Consider the following 9,129-nt stretch of genomic DNA (forward strand, 5'->3'; position numbering starts at 1 on the left):
ACCCATGACCCACACACTGGGAAAAATTGATAGCAGCCAGTCACCATCGTTCACCTCACTGGGTCGTGGGAGGGAACGGGAGGACCCTGGGGAAGCCACTCAGTCAGAGGGAGAATGCAGAAACTCCACACAGACAACGTTGGAGCTCAGGACTGAACCGGGGTCTCTGGTGCTGTGAGACAGCAGTTATCCTCAATTCTACCTCTCTTGGTCATTTGCTTCAGCATTTCTGTTTGCATTACTTCAGACTGCTCTACAATCTTTGCAATTTGTGCTTTTTGTGCTCGACATAGTAATTACTACTACCATGTAGATTGTTTAGTCGGTAAACTGCATGCAAGCAAGGAATTTCATTGCATCTCTGGTGTGTATGACAATGAACTAATCTGAATCAGAATCACAGCCAGTTCTACCACTCCGCTGCCCTACTGCCAGACTGCGAAGAGACGGTCCTATAAACCCACCCACCAGAGGCTTCGAGATATCAAGTCTTTCCCCTTCCCTGGTGTGGTTCATCTGTGACTCCAGGACCCACAGCCGGGGAGTTGACTCTTGACTGACCCCCAAAATGTCTCCGCAAAATGTTTAAAGAGCATTCAGGAATGGGCAGTGGGCTCTCGTTGAATGAACGAGGAAGGTTGTGCGATGGTTGAATTTTGTTCAAGATCCACTCCAGAGAGGTGCATACGGGAAGCTCAGCTGGGATCTCACTGCAGGACTGAGGGAGTGCTGCACTGTCAGAGGTGTCCCTCTCTGCTGCCTCAGTGTCAATCACTGGATAGGATCTTGAAGAAAGGCAATGGTGGTGGGAGGGGGAGGTTTGGGATGATTTGTTGTACAGTGTCCTGAATAATACTGAACATCATAGAGAGTTTAATTATGACAGTGTCTACACACCAAAAGTGCTCTTTTGACTTTGGAATGTGCTGAAATGAAGATGAAAGGTGCTATAGAAATGCAACTCAAGTCTCTTTTTTTTTTGTTCAGACCTAGAGCAGTTTGCAGTCATAAAGGGCACTGATCACCATAAGATATAGGAACCAATTCAGGTCATTTGGACCATTGGGTCTGCCTTGCCATTTCATCATGGCTGATCTACTTTCCCTCTCAGCCCCAATCTCCTGCCTTCTCTCCGTATCCCTTCATGCCCTGACTAATCAAGAATCTATCAACCTCTGCCTTACATATACCCAATGACTTGGCCTCCACAGCAGCTTGTGGCAACAAATTCCACAGATTCACCACTCTCTGGCTAAAGAAATTCTTCCGCATCTCCATTCTAAAAGGACATCGCTCTATTCTGAGACTGTGTCCTCTGGTTTTACACTCCCTCACTATAGGAAACATCCCCTCCACGTCCACTCTATCGAGGCCTTTCAACACTTGATAGGTTTCAATGCAATCCCCCCATCATTCTTCTAAATTCCACTGAGTACAGGCTCAGAGCCAATTACTCCTCGTATGATCATTCTTTCAGTCCCGGAATCACGAAAATGTTTCTGGGATTACATAAAAGGAAAACCTGCTGCTTTGTTCGGAGGGTAAGAAATCATGGCGGAAAAGACAAAATATTTCCAAAAGAAGCAAAGTGTTTAGAAGGGTGATTGGAGAAAACTCAACAGGAGCTTTGACATGGGAATTGGACCAATACTTGGGATGGAACATTGCTAGGGCAGTGAGGAAAGAACAAGGGGAGAGATGCTGATAGGAGAGGGGTGATGGGCCAAGTGGTCAGATTCTTCAGTATAAGCAACATACAAAGGGCTGGAGGAACTCAGCAGGTCAAGCAGCATCTATGGAGGGAAATGAACAGATGACATTTTGGACCGAGAACCTTCATCAGCACTTTGTGCTCATGATTTCCACGATTTGCAGATCTCTTGTTTTCACAGAACTACCTCCTATACCTTTCTACATGGCCTAATGACGGTGGGCTCCCTTACATAACATGGACCAGCCTGTGGCAGTTTCATCAGTTACCCATTGGTTACCTCCATTTTAAGGATTGGGGAATCTGTGTGGAGAAGTGGCAGATGGAGTTTCATCCGGACATGTGGGAGGTGATCCACTTTGAGAGTTGAAATGCAAGAGCTTGGGAACATTGTACTACTGGGAGACCTTGGGATGTAAGTTCATATCTCCCCGAAAATGGCAACACAAATGGATAGGTTGGTAAAGAGGGTGTACAACATGTTTGCCTTTATCAATCGGGGCATTGGGCATAAAAGCCAGCAAGTCATGTTGCAATATTATAAATCAATGGTTAGGCTACATTTGGAATATTGTGTCAGTTCTGGTCACCACTACAGGAAGAATGTGGTGCAGAAGAGATTCGCCAGTACGTTAACTGAGCTGTAAGTAGAAATTTGATAGAGTTAGGCTTAGGTTGTTTTCTCTGGAGCATCGGAGGCTGAGGGGAGTATATAAAAATATGAGGGACATAGATAGAGTAGATAGTCAGAGATTTTTCCCACGGTAGATATGTCAATTACCAGAGGGCATACATTTTTAAGAGAGAGGGGAAGTTTAAAGGTTAGTGAGACAAGATTTTTCTTACACACAAAGTGGTAACATAGTTTAAATGTATTTTCTACTTTCACAAGACCCTGCTGGAAATTAAGAACTTAAAGTACCGCAGGCCAATCCCATCCGTGAATTGCTTGGAAACTGAAGGATTTGGACTTGGTGCAGACCATGACACTGCCTGCAACAGAGAGGCGTCGGTACATGAAGGAGGTGTGCAGTTTAACAATGAGTGATCGTCTGATTGCAAGACCCTGTTGGACATTGGTGATAAGGAATGCTGCGTCCAATTCATTGGTTTATTGGCGAACTGCAGGCGAGCTGTGTGGCCTCTGTTGAGGTGAGGTCTAGGCCTCAAGACACGGGGTTGTGTGTTGCAGCTGCCCAAAGCCAGGTATTGGAGTTGGGTGTTACTTTGGAATGCCAGAGGTGCTGTTGTGCAGTTGGTGCTGCCCCCAGTGTTCGCTCGGCAGAAGGCAAGCTGTATTGTGTTCAACTGCAGAGAGCTGCAACCTTCATGGACTCAGGGATTTGGCCTACATTTTTTTGTGTGACTGTATTTTAACTATCATATTATATGTGCCCTGTGCTGTGTATGACTGTTGGTACTATGTTTTGCACTTTGGCCCCAGAGTAACGCTGTTTCCTTTGAATGTATACGTTGGCATTCAAGTGTGGCTGAATGACAATTAAACTTGAACTAAGTGCCTAGAACACACTACCTGAGAAAGTGGTGGAAACAGATACAATAGCAACAGACTAAGGAGCTGGTGGTAGACCTGAGGAGAGTTAAGGTACCGGTGACCCCTGTTTCCATCCAGGGGCCAGTGTGGACATGGTGGAGGATTACAAATACCTGGGGATACGTATTGACAATCAACTGGACTGGTCAAAGAACACTGAGGCTATCTACAAGAAGGGTCAGAGCTGTCTCTATTTCCTGAGGAGACTGAGGTCCTTTAACATCTGCCGGACGATGCTGAGGATGTTCTACGAGTCTGTGGTGGCCAGTGCTATCATGTTTGCTGTTGTGTGCTGGGGCAGCAGGCTGAGGGTAGCAGACACCAACAGAATCAACAAACTCATTCGTAAGGCCAGTGAAGTTGTGGGGATGGAACTGGACTCTCTCACGGTGCTGTCTGAAAAGAGGATGCTGTCCAAGTTGCATGCCATCTTGGTCAATGTCTCCCATCCACTACATAATGTACTGGGTGGGCACAGGAGTACATTCAGCCAGAGACTCATTCCACCGAGATGCAGCACAGAGTGTCATAGGAAGTCATTCCTGTCTGTGGCCATCAAACTTTACAACTCCTCCCTAGGAGGGTCAGACACCCTGAGCCGACAGGCTGGTCCTGGACTTATTTCATAATTTACTGGCATAATTTACATACTACTATTTATGGTTCTATTACTATTTATTATTTATGGTGCAACTGTAACGAAAACCAATTTCCCCCTGGGATCAATAAAGTATGACTATGACTATTTAAGAGGCATTTAGACAGACGAGTGAACAGGGAGAGATATGAACAATGAGTAGGATGGTGGGACTAGTTTGGTTGACATCAAGGTCCATGAAAACAAATTGGACCGAAGGCCCTATTCCGATACTGTACACTTCTATGCTCTATGTGCTATGAATCATGTGTGTTTGTGTCAAGCAGCTGATTTCACCAGAAACATAAAAGATGACAGCTGATGGAAATCTGAGGTAAAAACAGACTGCTGGAGAAACTCAGCAAGTCAGGCACCATTTCAGGGGAGGTGTGGATGTGGGGAAGAGGACAATCAGTTTGACTGAAAGATGAAGGGAAGATAGCCAACACGACATGATGGGCTGGAATGAGGCATGAGCTGGCAAGTGATTGGTAGATCCAGATTAGTAGGAGTGACAGGCAGTTGCAGGAATGAAGAATGGAGAGTGACAGAGGCTGCGAGGTGATCGGTGGAGGCAACAAAGGGCTGCGGGTGATGGAATATGACGGAAGGAGTACATGGAGCATGAACCGAACCAGTGGGAAGAGTGAGTGGGTGATGGGCAGATACAGTGAGTGGAAGATGGGGTAGAGACGGGGTGGTGGGTGATATGGGGGTGCTGTATGTGTGAGAGTGGACCTGGATAGACCAGGAGGAGAGAGAATGGGATAGGGAGCATTGGCTACCTGAAATTTCAGAATTCAATGGGTTGTAGACTATCCAGGAAAAGTTACTCAAGCCGTCGGTGTGCGGCTCGTTCGATGCAGTGGCTGAGTTCTCGAATTTCCTCATGAACCATAACATCCCTCTTGCTCATTAACAACTACATGGTTTTCGTGATTTCACCTGCCCTAATATTCGAGAGGTGGCCCTGTGTGAAATCCTTCTTTAAGCACCAAGGAAGTTTTACATCATGTAAAGGGCAACATCAATACAAGTTAGAAGCCACTGGCATGTCTACTTCCTCAGGAACCGAAAGACCCTTCCCAGCTGCTCTGCAGAGACTAGACAGTTGTGAACTCAGACCATCACATCACAGAAACCAGCATCCTCTCTATGGAGGAACTCAGCATCTATGGAGAAGAGCAGTCAGGCTGAGACCCCTCCTGGCTGCAGAGATCACAGAGGGGAGCAGTGAGAGAGGGAAGATTTAAACTTCTTCAGGGTAGGCATCCCTGGAAGAGACTTTGAAGCGTAGTAATCCAGTCACAAACAAGAGAGAAATCTGCAGATGCTGGAAATCCCAAGCAACACTCACAAAATGCTGGAGGAACTCAGCAGGCCAGGCAGCATCTATGGGAAAGAGTAAACAGTCGATGTTTTGGACTGAGGCCCTTCTCTGTCCGCTCTTGTTGCTGCCCTGGTAAAGTAAGAAGATAGAAAAGTGGTGCGGGTTTAAAACACGTCCTTGCTGACCCCAGTATAGGGAGAGAGACTCACATTACAAAGTTGTTGCAAAATGGAGATTGCTGGTGTCAAGGGCACAGGTGAAAATAATTCCTGCATAACAACAGTTACTGCATTTCTGAAAGAAAGATGTTGGCTGTGGGGAACTTTTGAAATTCATTTGCTATAGAAATGTAAATGGTGAACCTCAGCAAATCAGGCACCATTTGGGGGTGGGGGGGGAAGAAGGTAGCGCCGTGGGGGAAGAGGACGAAGTTTTGACTGCAAAATAGATTCCATGATCTTAATGCTTCTTAGCGTAACAATAGATTAACGTGCAAATGTAGATAGGAGTTAGAGGGCCAATAGTGTTGTAATCTGAACATCCCCTAGGAATTGAGACATTGTTGAGTTAATGATTGGATTTCTAAATGTTAATTTGTGTTATACAATTAGTCCGGAGATCACAACCAACCCCACCCTCATCACCATTCACTCATCTCTGCCTTGGGGCTGATGGTTTGAGAAGAGCTCTGGCTCTTTTACTCTCTTACTAGCTCTTCCTTCAGTTAGTCCTGACGAAGGGTCTCGGCCCGAAACATCGACTGTACCTCTTCCTAGAGATGCTGCCTGGCCTGCTGTGTTCACCAGCAACTTTGATGTGTGTTGCTGGCTCTTTTGAGATGGTTGCTGGTTGACGTGATTCATTAGGAAGCTCAGCAGTGTAGAATCAGAATCAGGTTTAATATCACAGGCACTTGTCGTGAAATTTGTTAAGTTTGTGGCAGCAGTACAATGCAATACATAATAACAGAGAAAAATGACTGTGAATTACAGTAAGTATATATATTAAATAAGTAGTCCAAAAATGGAAATAAAAAAGTAGTGAGGTAGTGTTCATGGGTTCAGTGTCTATTCGGAAGTTGGATGGCGATGGGAAGAAGCTGTTCCTGAATCTCCCGTACCTCTTTCCCGATTGTAGCAATGAGAAGAGAGCATGTCCTGGATGATGGCAGGCTTTAATGATGGCTGCCGCCTTTTTGAGGCATCGCTCCTTAAAGGTGTCCTGGATACTGCAGAGGCCAGTGCCCATGATGGAGTTGACTAAGTTTACAACTTTCTGCGACTTTCTTTGACCCTGTGCAGTAGCAAAACCACCCCTCCCCCACCAGACGGTGATGCAGCCAGTTAGAATGCTCTCCTCAGTATACCTGTAGAAACTTGTAAGTGACAAACGAAATCTCCTCAAGCTTCAACGAAATATAGCCATTGTTGTGCCTTCTTTGTAGCTGCATCGGTATGTTGGGTCCAGGTCATCCAGGAACTTGAAACTGCTCACTCTCAACTGAGAGAATACTATCAGACCTCCTGTCTTTCCAAGGAGACATTCATCCTGGACGCCACCTGTCCCCGTACAAGTTGGAAGCATGACAGTGTCAGAGGTTCGCTTGAGCATCAGCAGTAAATCAGAGATCAATTCCTATCACTGTTGGTATGGAATTTCTAGGTTCTCCCCGTGACAGTGTACATTTCCTCTGGGTGTTCTGGATTCCTCCCACATTCTATTCACTGACATATGTCGTGGAATTTGCTGCAAAACAACGCATTTCATGACATTTGTCATTGAATATTTGCTGTGGTCCAAGTCCAGGTGGGTGGGACTAGATAGAATAGTTGGGCACAGACTAGATGGGCCGAAGGGCTTATTTCTGTAATGCTTTATGACTCTATTTCAAAAGGTATATGGGCTAGCGTTAGCAATCTGTGTACGTGCTATGTTAGTGCCGGAAGTGTGGGCTGGCCCCCAGCACATCCTCAGACAATGTTGGTCATTGATACAAAATGATGAATTTCACTGTATGTTTTGATGTTTTAACAAACATTTGACAAATAAATCTGATATTTAAATCGGTAAATTGGTTTATTAATATCACATGATGCTGAGATACATCCTAAGATGTGCTGGAACATATCATCAGTGTTGTAGCCTGGGGTCATCGGGAGTCGACCCTGAGGGGGTGGGTCAGGCCCCGACTTGTGTCCCAGCAGCCCTGGTCCACGGGTCACACCTCTTTATCCTTAGCCACCTGGGGGTTTGCTCAGCAGCCTCTGTGACGGTTCTGATGGTTCTTTTCTTTGCAGTCCCAGTAATGCCAAGAAGGGAGTAGGTTCTGCAGAGTGAGCAGCCAGCGAAACCTCTAAACCCCACCTCTACAGGCTCGCATTGTGCCCTCCACCCGTCTCTGGCACTGCTCTACCAGCTCCTGGTTTTGGACTTCTTACGCTCAAATGCCTTCTCAATCCGGTCTTCCCAGGGCACTCTCAGTTCTATCATGGCCACAGAACGACCGTGTCAGGCCTCAGGGATGATGATGTGATGACGTTAGCACATACTGTATACTGAGGTACATGAAAAATTTTGTTTAGAGTGCCACCCATACTGATCATTTCATCACATCAGTGCACTAGTGTAAGGGAATAGCAATAACAAAATGCGGAATATATTGGTCAGGTAAGAGCGAAAGTGCGGTGGAGGCAGACTATAAGTTGCAGGAGCAATGATGAGGTAGTTTGTGAAGTCGAGAGTCCTTCTTAAAAGATCACAGATCACTATTTCAAAGAGAATTCTCCAATCTCACCTCAACTCCCCTTCCCATTCCCATACCATACAGGATGTGACTCTTCACCTTCTTACCATCCAGAAGGAGGTAGCCACACCCACACTCAACATTTTAAGAGCAGCTTCTCCTCTTCACCGTCGGATTTCTAAACAGTCTATGAACCCAGGAATACTGCCTATTCACCGTTTGCTCAACTTACTTGTCTTTGTAACTTGCACTGTACTGCTGTTGCAAAGCAACACATTTCACAACATGCCAGTGATAATGAAGCTGATTCTGAATCTGTCCTTGGCCTTCTCCACTGCCAGGTGAGTCCAAACACAAGCTACAAAATCCACACGTCATATTCCACTTGGGTAGTCTTCAACTTTGGACTTTCAAAAGGCTTTTGACAAGGTCCCACACAGGAGATTAGTGTGCAAACTTAAAGCACACAGTATTGGGGGTGTGGTATTGATGTGGATAGAGAATTGGTTGGCAGACAGGAAGCAAAGAGTGGGAATAAACGGGACCTTTTCAGAATGGCAGGCAGTGACTAGTGGGGTACCGCAAGGCTCAGTGCTGGGACCCCAGTTGTTTACAATATATATTAATGACTTAGATGAGGAAATTAAATGCAACATCTCCAAGTTTGCGGATGACACGAAGCTGGGTGGCAGTGTTAGCTGTGAGGAGGATGCTAAGAGGATGCAGGGTGACTTGGATAGGTTAGGTGAGTGGGCAAATTCATGGCAGATGATATTTAATTTGGATAAATGTGAGGTTATCCACTTTGGTGGCAAGAACAGGAAACAGATTATTATCTGAATGGTGGCCAATTAGGAAAAGGGGAGGTGCAACGAGACCTGGGTGTCATTGTACACCAGTCATTGAAAGTGGGCATGCAGGTACAGCAGGCGGTGAAAAAGGTGAATGGTATGCTGGCATTCATTGCAAGAGGATTCGAGTACAGGAACAGGGAGGTTCTACTGCAGTTGTACAAGGCCTTGGTGAGACCACACCTGGAGTATTGTGTGCAGTTTTGGTCCCCTAATCTGAGGAAAGACATTCTTGCCATAGAGGGAGTGCAAAAAATGTTCACCAGATTGACTCCTGGGATGGCAGGACTTTCATATGATGA

The sequence above is a fragment of the Mobula birostris genome, chromosome 4 (genome assembly GCF_030028105.1).
Source record: "Mobula birostris isolate sMobBir1 chromosome 4, sMobBir1.hap1, whole genome shotgun sequence".
Taxonomy (NCBI): Eukaryota; Metazoa; Chordata; class Chondrichthyes; order Myliobatiformes; family Myliobatidae; genus Mobula; species Mobula birostris.